Source organism: Hyperolius riggenbachi, chromosome 7, assembly GCF_040937935.1.
Source record: "Hyperolius riggenbachi isolate aHypRig1 chromosome 7, aHypRig1.pri, whole genome shotgun sequence".
Taxonomy (NCBI): Eukaryota; Metazoa; Chordata; class Amphibia; order Anura; family Hyperoliidae; genus Hyperolius; species Hyperolius riggenbachi.
This window is the reverse complement of record NC_090652.1, coordinates 40,427,604-40,440,779: the sequence shown is the minus strand read 5'-3', so window position 1 is coordinate 40,440,779 and position 13,176 is coordinate 40,427,604. Positions and strand designations below refer to the sequence as shown.

Genomic DNA, 13,176 nt, shown 5'->3' with positions numbered 1-13,176 from the left:
GAACTGTGGGAATCTCCATAGTATATCTGTACCATGAGGTATTTTTTTCTCTATAGTGATGGAGATAGGTGAGTGATCAGAGATAACCATATCTTGGATTATTGCTTCCCTTAATTTAGAGATTATATTTGGGGATATGAACAAATAATCAATACGTGAGGAAGAGGTATGGACTTGTGAGTAGAAGGAGTATTCGCGGTCATAAGGGTGTAGGAAACGCCAGCTGTCTATCAGGTCTAGGTCTTTAATCAATGTGGCTAAGTAGGTAGATTTTGATTGATAATTTGTTCGGGGTCTAGCAGACCTATCCTCAGCCACATTGATGACATCATTAAAGTCACCTCCCACAATAAGATTAGGGGATGACTTTTCTGTTACTTTCCACTGTATTTTTTGCATGAAGTCTTTAGAGTTTGCGTTTGGCCCGTAGACATTAAATACAGTATACGTCTCCCCCGGTATACGAAAAGTGACATAGGCCCATCTTCCCTCATCATCAGAGGCTGAGTCTATAATTTCCGCCCTTAAGGATTTGTTTATGAGAATCATTACTCCTGCTTTTTTTCCCATCGCTGGGGATCCTATAACTTGCATTACCCATTTCTTTTTCATATATGAGAGCTCTGAGCTACCCAAATGCGTCTCTTGTAAGAGAGCTATGTCAGCGTGGAGACTTTTCAAATGTCTCAGGATTTGGCCCCTTTTAGTAGGTGTTCGCAGGCCCTTAACGTTCCATGAGATAATTTTGATTACCATGGTTTAAGTTTACAGGGCCTATGTCGCCTTTCATTCAATCCCCTCTTCCACAGACAACAGTTAACATCGAGAGAGCAGTCCCCTTTAATCCCCCTAACCCCTTCCCCCATTTTAACCTGGGTATATAAAACCTTTAACTGACATGAGCATACCAAATTTACTTTAAGGTTAATACCAAGAGTTTCAGAAGTTGTATTTCTCATGTCATCAAAAAACTTAACATTTTCCATCCCTTTGGTAGAGACTTCTCTTTTTTCCTGCATGGACTCAGTTCAGCCAGCCGTTAGGCTTGTTTGCAACCTTATAAGATATACAGATTGTCCGCATCATATATTATGTACTTTACGAGTCCCAAGGAAAGACCCCAGTTCTTTAGACCAAAAGGGTCAGGGCAAATCCCCCAGTCTGAGTACCTTAAAATAAACAGAGCGTAGGCTGGTTAATAAGTCTTTTCATACATTACCCCGCTTCTTCTTCAGCTCTTTCCGCAGGCACTAAGGGGGGGAGATTTTTGATGTAGTTGCGAGCTTCTTTTGGTTCCCGGAGAAATATGATGTTACCTCCAGCTTCGGTCACTTTAAGAAGTGCGGGATACAGTAGAGCAAACTTTATCTGTCTATTATAAAGATCTGTGCATACTGCTCCAAAAAGTTGTCTTTTCTTCGTGACTTCTGCTGAATAGTCATTAAAAATACGTATGACAAATCCAAGAAGCTTGAATGTTTCTCTCAGTGTCTTATACGCGTTCAAAATCTTCATTTTGTCATTGTAGTCTAAGTATCTGACTATCACAGTTCTTGGCGTTTTGGCCTCATTATCTTTCGGGGGTCCTATTCTATGCGCTCTTTCCACCCTCATAGGCGCTGTTAGCTTCAAAGCTTCTGGCAGGTCTATTTCGCACAATTGTTGCAGGTCTCCTGGTTTGCAAGACTCCGGCACCCCGACTATTCTCAGGTTATTCCTGCGGGAGCGGTTCTCCAAGTCGTCTAGCTTCTCTTTGAAGCCTTTGTTCTCCACGGTAAGATCTTTAATTGTGTTCTGGGCTGTTTGTAGGTCAGTTTCACATCTCTCTAGCCTGGATTCCGCCTCCCGGATCTGTTTTGAGTGTTGTTGTAGTTTGTGGTTAATGGCCGCCATGGACCTCGTGACCGCGGCCTCTACTATCGCTTGCAAATCTGGCGAGATTCTTTTGACCACTTCTTTGGCTATGCGCTGGTGGTCAGCATCTTTAAGTTGAGTGTGGGGTCTCTCCTCGAACTCGTCTGAGTCAGTGCCCCACTCGCCCTCGTCCCTCTCATTGCTCGGAGACTTAGCCTGTTTCTTTTCCGGCGGCGCCATCTTAGGCTGGATGTCAGGCTTTGAATTTTCTTTAGTTGTTTTGCCTGCTGGTTTTAGGCGACGGTCCATAGGGTATACTTCTTAGCTTCTGCGGACTGTGGGCCACCCTTCAAGTCTCTGAGGGGTGTATGAGTGTGGCTATGCCACTATTCTGTAAACGGCTGCACGGAGCTCCCTTCACACACGTCCGTTCATGCAGGCGCCGGAACCGGAAGTCCCAGAAAAAGTATTTTAATTGAACAAAAAACATAACCACGAAAAAAGTCCTTTAATATTCTTAATTAACCATTAATACTTACCTGTCCCTTTAAATAAATGATCCATCGAAATAGCCTCGGAAATGTTCTATCAGTTACAATGTAACAAAGTTATTACAATGTAACAACTTTGTTACATTGTAACTACGCCGCACCCGACGTCACTCGCCGCCGCCGCATACGCGTCTGCGCTGCACACATTCCCGACAGAGCTCTGAGCTATATAGCTCAGAGCTCTGAGAAGCATCTTTGTATTTTGGCTCCAAGGAGCCCCATTGGTCCTTAGCAGACCAATGGGGTTCCTTTTGATTTGAAGGAACCCCATTGGTCTGCTAAGGACCAATGGGGCTCCTTGGAGCCAAAATACAAAGATGCTTAGAGAGCTCTGAGCTATATAGCTCAGAGCTCTGTCGGGTCCGTGCAGGACGCTAAGTCCCCGCAGCTCCCGCTGCCCTCCCCGCCTCTCCCACGTCACCCACATGTCACCCACATGTGGGTGACATGTGGGTGACAGATGTGGGCGGGGTGGACAGCGGGAGCTGCGGGGACTTAGCGTCCTGCACGGACCGACAGAGCTCTGAGCTATATAGCTCAGAGCTCTGAGAAGCATCTTTGTATTTGGGCTCCAAGGAGCCCCATTGGTCCTTAGCAGACCAATGGGGTTCCTTTTGATTTGAAGGAACCCCATTGGTCTGCTAAGGACCAATGGGGCTCCTTGGAGCCAAAATACAAAGATGCTTCTCAGAGCTCTGAGCTATATAGCTCAGAGCTCTGTCGGGAATGTGTGCAGCGCAGACGCGTATGCGGCGGCGGCGAGTGACGTCGGGTGCGGCGTAGTTACAATGTAACAAAGTTGTTACATTGTAATAACTTTGTTACATTGTAACTGATAGAACATTTCCGAGGCTATTTCGATGGATCATTTATTTAAAGGGACAGGTAAGTATTAATGGTTAATTAAGAATATTAAAGGACTTTTTCGTGGTTATGTTTTTTGTTCAATTAAAATACTTTTTCTAAGTGTTTGTGTGTTTATTTACTTTTAACTCTTAAAGGAAATGGGTAAGGGGTACAACTACCTCTATACTCATTTCTCCTGGGAGGGGGGGTGGGCATCTGGGGGACCCCTTTTTAAAGGGGACTCCCAGATTCCACCATGAACCTCCCCCCCAGGAAATCGCGGCCTCCATCTCCACCGCCCATCGGAGGTGGAGAAGAGCCCCTTGTCCTTGGATTGGACAAGGGCTCGGAGGGGGAGGGGAAAGCTTGGCTGCCCCTCCCCTTCCGAGACCCCCCAATCCATGGACCATGCGGGCTGGTATAGTCAGGGTGCGGAGCCCCACGCGGCCGGTGCTCCGCATTCTGGCTATCCCAGCCTGCATGGGGGACAAGGGGTTAAAGAGGTCTGGGAGGGGGGACCCCACGTCGTTTTTTTTAATATTTCCCACACTCAGAACGAAGTAAGTAAAACTCTTCCCACTTGGGGGAATCTATGAAAATAATACACTATTATTACCTGTGCAAAAAAAACCTGACATTTTCTGCATTTAAAAGACATTTTCGCCCTTGAAACTTAAAAATCGATTTTCTCAAAAACTATAAGGTCTTTTTGAAAAAAAAATTTTTCCTCTTATTCCCACTGATCCCCTTAATATACCCTGGGAATTTGGTGTTCCTAAACTTTAAGCAGGCTTTGCTATTAACCGTTAAAGTCGGCGGGTTTTTAAATGTTTACATTTTTCCTTTGAAACTTTAACATCGATTTTCTCAAAAACTATAAGGTCTTTTTGAAAAAAAAAATTTCCTCTTATTCCTCCTGATCTCCTTAATATATTCTCCAAATTTGAGGCTCTTAGCATTTAAGGGGGCTTTGCTATTAACCCTTAAAGTCGGCGGCTTTTTTATATTATACGGAGCGTTACGGTTTAACGCAAAATTACGGTAGCGTTTAATGCGAAATTACGGCATGAATGAAGCGCGAAATTACGCGTTGAAAATTACGCTTACGGTATTTTCAATTACGATTTTAATGGCAATTACGCTACTGTAATGTCGCATCGTAATCGCAAATTTCGCATGCGTAATTTTAGTAATGCGAAATTACGAAAATTTCAGCTCAACTCTAAGCCCAGGTCAGGCGCTTCTGTTTCTGGTTCAAAAGTGGCTTGACCTGGGGAATGCGGCACCTGTCTGTACACAGTGGCTCTGGATGTTTCTACTCCAGACTCAGTCCACTGCTTCCGCAGGTCCCCCAAGGTCTGGAATCGGTCCTTCTCCACAATCTTCCTCAAGGTCCGGTCACCTCTTCTCGTTGTGCAGCGTTTTCTGCCACACTTTTTCCTTCCCACAGACTTCCCACTAAGTTGCCTTGATACAGCACTCTGGGAACAGCCTATTCGTTCAGAAATTTCTTTCTGTGTCTTACCCTCTTGCTTGAGGGTGTCAATAATGGCCTTCTGGACAGTATTCAGGTCGGCAGTCTTACCCATGATTGCGGTTTTGAGTAATGAACCAGGCTGGGAGTTTTTAAAAGCTTAAGGAATCTTTTGCAGGTGTTTAGAGTTAAATTAGTTGATTCAGATGATTAGGTTAATAGCTCGTTTAGAGAACCTTTTCATGATATGCTAATTTTTTTGAGATAGGAAATTTGGGTTTTCATGAGCTGTATGCCAAAATCATCAATATTAAAACAATAAAAGGCTTGAACTACTTCAGTCGTGTGTAATGAATCTAAAATATATGAAAGTCTAATGTTTATCAGTACATTACAGAAAATGATCTTTATCACAATATGCTAATTTTTTGAGAAGGACCTGTATATCCGGGCATACCAATATTTGATCTTCTGTCAAACACAAAATAATAAAAAAGTCAGACCATTTTTTTTCTTCAAATGTAAGCCGAATTAAAATACCACTTGTCATGATATGACATGAGGATTGTCCATAAACAGTGAGCAGACATGGAATCCAATGACGAACACTTTATTCTGATCCATACATCAGAGAACTTCCATCAATACAGGAGCATACAGCTTTCACCTAGTTGTCTCATACCAGAATGACTCCCTCTCTCTCTCTACCAGACAGTATATATCAAGCTTAGCAAACAGACATCAAATGTTAGCAGATGATAAGAGCAAGGCCAGTCTGCTAACAGACAATAGGACAATGGCAAATGCCCCGCCTGACTCCAGTAACTTACAATCAATGCAGAGACATAGCCTAATCACAGCAAACAAACAATGCAGGAATAACATACAATTAGTAAAAATACAGTCATATCACATATCCTATATCACACCACTTGCTTGTCAGTTAACTCCTTGATGTCCTACAAGAAGAAAGAAAAACATTCTAAGTACAGTATAGTGAAAAATAAATGATTAAAAAAACAAAGTGTAGTCTGCTTGGCTTGACTTACAGTAAGGAAAGAGAGGGGGTCGGCATCATTTATCCTCTCATTGACCACCTGGAGGCGCTGCTTAATGTCATCTATGTTCTCCTGCATCTTGGCGATGTTGGTTTCCATCTCCTTCAGCAGGTTTTTGCTCTTTTCCTCAAGCTGCTCCAGTAGTTTGTCCTCCCGCTCCCTCAAGAAATTGTGCAGCTCATCAAATTCAGTCATAATATGCTCCTGGAAGTCTCACACGCTGATCTGGATGGGAAGAAGCAAGCAGGATCTGTCAGCCACAGGTCAGCCTTGCTTGCCAACATGTTTCAGCATGCAGGAATAATACAGCTCATGAGGTCTAAAATGAGCTGAATTAGTAAGGCCTGGTTCACACAACAAATTGAAAGCGCTAAGCGTTTTGATGAGCAATTTGTTAAGCAATTTTTCTGCGATTTGTGCTTTTTGCAAGCAATTTTGGAAGCGTTTTTGCTTCGCGATTTGAGATTTTCTGTGTGCAGGCAAACAGAAAGTGCAATCTTTGACCTGGAACTGAATGTCTTTTAAAGTACATTTGCTTGAAAAAAGGCTCACAAAATCGCTGTTCTAAGTGCTTTTTAAAGCGCTTTGCGATTTTTCTCATACGCTCAGAAGGTGGTGCAGGAGCTACATTTGCGATTGGAAAGAAAGCTCATTGCTCATGTGAGAACACACATTGGATTTCATTACACAAGTGCGTTTAAAAACACTAGCAATTTAAAATGCTCAAAACGCTCATAGTGTGAAAAAGCTCTAACACAGGGGTCTCAAACTCGCGGCCCGCGGGCCATTTGCGGCCCTTGATACAATATTTTGTGGCCTGCGCCGGCAAAAGCTTCCTCCCAAGTAATCCGCCGCATCCCCGCCGCTAAACGAGGGCTGCAGAGCCCCCAAATCGCCCAGGGGGCACTCCGCCGGCATTTCCTGGAAGGGGCAGAGCTTTCAGCTTCAGCTCTGCCCCTCCTGACGTCAATCGCGCCGCATCGCCTCACTCTTCCTTCACAGAGAGGGGCGGGGAGAGGCAGCGATCCGTGCGGCAATTGACGTCAGGAGGGGCAGAGCTGAAAGCTCTGCTCCTTCCAGGAAATGCCGGCGGAGTGCCCCCTGGGCGATTTGGGGGCTCTGCAGCCCTCGTTTTGCGGCGGGGACACGGCGGATTACTTGTAATGGGAGCACTGAAGCGAACTATAAAGTAAAATAGGCAAAATAGTCCGCTTCAGTGTGAATTTGATTTTGCAATAAAAATCAATGCAAGGGATGGGGGGGGGGGGGGGGGGGGCTGAGCTTCTGATTGACTTTTTTTGTGAAATCCATTATGCGGCCCAGCCTCATCCTGACTTTGCCTCCTGCGGCCCCCAGGTAAATTGAGTTTGAGACCCCTGCTCTAACAGGTCGCTTGTCTCCCCAACACTCGTGTCAGACAAGGACGGACGGTTTACCAGTCACTGAGAAGCTGCAGGATATTGGGTCCAATTCATTGCATAAATCAAAGATTTGTCTCCTTGCCTACCTTATCTTCCAGGGACCCCAAGCAGAGGGCTAAAATCAAAATCAGCACTTACCTAGGTGGGGCTTCCTCCAGCCCCCGTAGCCCCTCAGCGTCTTCCGGGCCCCCTCCGTGGTCCCGTTGGCAGCCCCGTTCGTGTGGTAACTTCAGACGAAGTCCTGCGCAGCTGCACATGCGTGGCCCAGGAGCACTCCTGGCTCGATCACGCATGCATCGGCGTAAGCCTCCTGCGCGATTCACTCTTTCAAGAACCACGCATGCGCAGGAGGCTTACGGCAACACGTGCATGATCGAGGGGCATGCACAGTTGCGCTCAACGTCAGCCAAAGTCGCTGCACTAGCTGGGCCACCAGCAGGACCACAGAGGGGACAACGATGGACTTCGCTGGCTACAGGGAGCTGAAGGAAGCACCAGGTTTGATTTTAGTCCCTTTAAAGCGACCATGTTAAACCAAATTTATCATCCTGTCTGATCAATACTTTCGATCAAAATTGATCGTGGGCAGCACAGTGGGGTAGTGGATAACACCTTTGCCTTCCAGCACTGGGTCCCCAGTTCAAATTCCAGCCAGAGCACTATCTGCACATAGTTTGTATGTTCTCCCTGTGTCTGTGTGGGTTTCCTCCAGGCACTCTGGTTTCCTCCTACATCCAAAAAACATACTGATAAGTTAATTAGCTTCCCCCTAAAAAAATTGGCCCTAGACTACGATACATGCACTACACGATACATACATAGACCTATGACTATGTTAGGAATTAGATTGTGAGCCCCTCTAAGGGACAGTTAGTGACAAGACTATATACTTTATACAACGCTGCAGAAGATGTCAGCACTATATAAATAATGATAATAATAGCTAAGCAGACGTTAAGCTCCTACCTACACCAGGCTGTTGTTATTCTGCCCACACTCCTCATCTACCTTTCTAGACTAACTACTTGATCACTACAGGTTATTTCCCCTTAAAGGATACATGAGGTGACATGTGACATGATGAGATAGACATGTGTCTGTACATCCCCAAGCACAAAAATAACTATGCTGTGTTCCTTTTTTCCTTTCTCTGCCTAAAAGAGTTAAAAATCAGGTATGCAAGCGACAGTCTCTGACCGGGTCAGGATTGGGTCGGGACTATAGCATAACCCTCACCGATAAGGAATTACAGCCATAAAACATTTTCCATTTTTCGGAAAGGATTAGTGGATTTCTTTGTGTGCCTGCAATATTATTTTTGACCATAAGATGTTGCCTGCCTTAGAATGCTAAGATGAAGTTAAAACAAAAAGAAAAGTTTTTTATTTTTTACATACGACCATTGAATAATCAGTGCTGTTCATTACAGCACTGATTATTCATGAATCAGGCACTTAGATTGGCATTGGGCCCATAGGCTCGCATTCACCAATCTGTCATGTACTGGTGGCTGGCGGGCGCACAAAGTGCATAGAAATCCAAAGACAAGTATCTACGCCCCTGGGACTTCAGTGGAAGTCCGGCAAGGTGTAGATATACTGCCCCCACAGCAATAACTAGATGAAAGTGGGATGAAACTGCATATTAACGGGAAAAAAAATCATCCAATAACAAATGACTTATTTAGCTTACCTGTCCTGGTGTTTTTAGTGTTCGCTGTAAAATTTAGGAGGAATTTAAAATGAAACAAAGAATATTTCTGCTAGTTTCCATATTTAAAGGGAACCAGAGACGAAGCACCCTTGTGTATTTTACCATGTATATCAGTAAGAACATTAGAGAAAACACTTACCATGCTCTCTGTTTCCTCCTCACTGCTAAAAGTGTCTGTTAACAGCAGTCACAAGAATCCCAGACTGAGCAATTAAATCTGGCTTTGCTGGGAATGATTATAGCTGAGTCATTATAGCAAAGCCACAAGGGGGCAGGCTTGGGCTTGAAATAACACCACAGAATACAGACTTAGCTATAATCTTTCTGTAGCAAAGCTAGACGAAGCAGCCTGACTTCTCAGTCGGGGATTCTTATCAGACGTGATAACAGTCAGATTACACAGAGAACAATGAAACAAAGGGCAGATTAGGTGTTTACTGTCATGTTCCCACTGATTTATAAGGTAAAATACAAGAGGGTGCTTCATCTCTGGTTCTCTTTAATGTTTCTCTGTGACGCCAAAACTGACATCACTTATGTCTTTCTCTTTTTCACCAAGACAACAGGCTAACATCACTGTGTGAACTTCACAAAGGGTGGGGAGATTCAGGTACTTTCTGGTCATAGTGTCCTTATCTTATCTGAAATAAGAAGCATTCTGTTATTTGCATACTGAGATAAGCTTCTTATTAATCCCACTGGCACTGCACAGTTCCAGTAGTTGGACTCGGTGAAAAGAAAAAAAAATGGGGGCCATAGAGGGACCTATTTTAGGAAAAAAAAGGGGGGGGGGGGATATATTTTTGGGGCACTACGCATTGTCCATTTTTTAAGGGGGAGGTTATAACCCCCTTTTTAATTGAATGGAAACTGGACAACAGAATGACTGCTCCATCTTCCACAATCTCTTCCTGGACCAATAAATGGAAAATATAAGAGGAATTGATATCCTATCTTCCAAATATCTTAGGATCAGCTTCGAAGAGTCCGCAGTTTGTCACTGCAGGGAATCCAACATGGATTCAGTGATTACTACAACGGATAGTAGAAGGTGAAGAGGCACCCAATGTATATAAAACACTTTAAAAATCAATAAAATGAAAAAGATTGAGGTGGCTTACCTCATAGACGACAAAATTACTTGGGGTGCGGTTTATATACTACCACGGCACTTTATTTGGACTGAGGAGGTGGGCGTAGACCCACGAAACGCGTTGCCTGTGCTAAACATTCTATTAAACTTCCTTTCCTAAAGTGTTTTTGTTATCTATGAGGTAAGCCACCTCAATCTTTTTCATTTTATTGATTTTAAAGTGTTTTATATACATTGGGTGCCTTTTCACCTTCTACTGTACCTTATTCCCCCGTCCTCCACGGAGGGGGGCCCTTTGCGCACCTATCCAAGGAGCGCAAGTTTATTACAAGAGAGCGACCGAGTCCAGGATTCATAGGTAACCTGAGTGGAGTTGGGTTTTAGGATACTGCACGTGCCTAAAGTGGTCGGTTGCCCCCTGGTGCAACCCGCCTTTGTGAGTACCTTTCTATAGAAATATCTTTTCAATCCTACTAATATAATAAATGGGAAAGTTTGGATGTTTGTTACTCGATCACGCAAAACCGGCTGAACGGATTTGAATGAAATTTGGCACACACATAGTACATTACCTGGAATAAAGTATAGGATACTTTTTATTCCCATAACCAAAAAGAGACAAATACAAATTTCACTGGAAAATGTAAACTGCAGACATTCTTACACTGTTACACTGGAGGTGTGTTTAGCTTCTAAGGGTAGAAGGTTAATTTGCATATATTCAGCAGTGATGCACTGGGAGACATCTCAAGCTCACTCCAACCTGAATTATCGCAAATTCTTTCTGTTTTAAGAAAGCAAACTTTTGTTTTTCTTAACATCTTAGTAAGGGAGCTTTTAGGACCATTGTAGTCCCTTACACACTCCAATTAGTTCTGGGTCACCATGAGCTTGCTGGTTAGTCTGTACCTCTCGGTGTTACAAGCAGGGCTGTGGAGTCGGTCCAAAAATCCACCGACTCCGACTCCTCAGTTTAGGATTCCACCGACTCCGACTCCACGACTCCGACTCCTCTAATTTGCATATTACAATTTTGTTGATTAAAAGTATGTAACATGAAATTCGTCTCTTAACTGCCAACGCTTAGGAATTTTACAAGACAACTGAAGTGAGAAGGATATGTAGACTACTATATTTATTCCCTATAGACTAAAACTAGTCCTTGGTAAGAGTACTTGTAAAAGGTACAACGAACATCTATCAAGTGTGGGTGCATGTAAGAATGATGTGCAGGTACTCTGCAGGGGAATGAGGAGATTGTAAACAGACAACACCTCTGTGTTCAATGTGCACAGCATTCTCAGTGGATTCCCTGCAGCTCTGTGGGGAGTGCATATGTAGAGTATTGTACTACTGTGTAACAAAGTAAACCTGAGACAGATGAAATTAAAGTTTTATACATACCTGGGGCTTCCTCCAGTCGCCTTCAGGATAATCAGTCCCTCGTTGTCCTCCTCCACCACCTGGATCTTCTGCTATGAGTCCAGGTACTTGAGTCAGTCAAGCGTAGTGCGCATGCACACACTTCGCCGCCAGGAGCATACTACACCTGTGCAGCACTATTGCGCAGGTGCAGAATGTTCCTGGCTGTGGGAGCGGGGTGTGGCCGGACAGCGCTGACTGGCTGAATTACCAGGACTCATAGCAGAAGATCCGGATGGTGGAGGACAGTGAGGGACTGATTAGCCTGAAGGGGGCTGGAGGAAGCCCCAGGTATGTATAAAACTTTACTTTTCATCCGTCTCAGTTACCCTTTAATTTGTAGTCACCAAACCAAATTTTAATAACATATCAAATTATTTTATTTCATCAGCAAAGGGAGTGCATACATTTGCATAAATCAGCATCAATGCAGAATTATTTCCATCTCGTTGACCATCTCTATTAGTGACATGGCTACACATCAGGCTTTATATTTACAGCATAGATGTTATTTAGTATATATAAGAGATTCCTGTGTACACATCATATATACAGTCACAATCAGATATGTATATCTGACCTTAAAAATACGGGGACTGCTTTATTGAAGCAGCACAAGTAACTAATTTTGATTGGTTTCTTTCATCTTTGTGGACTAAGCACAGCTATTACTGTATATATACTGTATATATACATTATTTTTAATGACTATTATCTGAGAAATAGAACATTTTTATCATATTTTCTATTTTAATTACAGTTACAAATTCATTAGGAGTCGGAGTCGGAGTCGGTGCATTTTTCCCGACTCCGACTCCAGGCACCCAAAATTGCCCGACTCCACGACTCCGACTCCACAGCCCTGGTTACAAGCCCTACTGCCAGAGCAGGGACAAGGTCCTCCAGCACCCAAGGCTGAGACACCAAAGTGCGCCCCTCCATCCATCCCACCCCAGCCATCACACACTGATTGCTATTAGACTAAGAGGGCCACAGGGCCCACAACCTCCCCAACACCTTAATATCTAGTTTTCTGGCTTGCAGTCACTGCTATGTATCCCCTTTTCTTATTTCTTTCTGCTTCATACACAATTAGGAATGACAGCTGAATAAATTGTGCGCCCCCTCCTACACTGCGCCCTGAGGCTGGAGCCTCTCCAGCCTATGTCTCGGCTCGGCCCTGCCTACTGCATAGAGCCAAATTAATCCATGCCATGCACTGATGAGGATCAAACAATCCAAAACAGTCTGTATACATGTTGGATTATTATGGCTCTGTACAAATTAACAAGCTGACACATCATTGCATTCCAGTGGTTCTGGAGGTGTGTTTAGCTTCTAAGAGTAACAATGGTTAATTTGCATATATTCAGCAGTGATGCACTGGGAGACATCTCAAGCTCACTCCAACCTGAATTATCGCAAATTCTTTCTGTGTTAAGAAAGCAAACTTTTGTTATGCTTACACTGTTAATGGTAGGGTTCTCAAACTTTGCACAGTTGGTCGATTTTCAAGGGGAATATTTCTGCCATTCTTGCACTGTTATAGGCACAAGCCTCAAACCTGCCATTCTTGCACTGTTAATGGAACAAGCCTCAAACCTGCTATAGTTGATCAGATTTGTTTCATTCCAATGCAAATTATTGTTGCCAAACACCGCAAAGCTCACAAACTTGGTAATTGAGTAATTGATTGTGTGTTAGGGTTAGGAAAGTGGGCACAGCCAACACCAGCCAAATACAT

The 13,176-nt window shown here is 43.8% G+C and overlaps 1 pseudogene; it reads right to left on the bottom strand.

Moving 5' to 3' along the window:
* The window catches only part of LOC137525986 (nuclear factor 7, brain-like), a 51,599-nt pseudogene that overhangs the window by 28,285 nt on the left and 10,138 nt on the right, over positions 1–13,176 (bottom strand).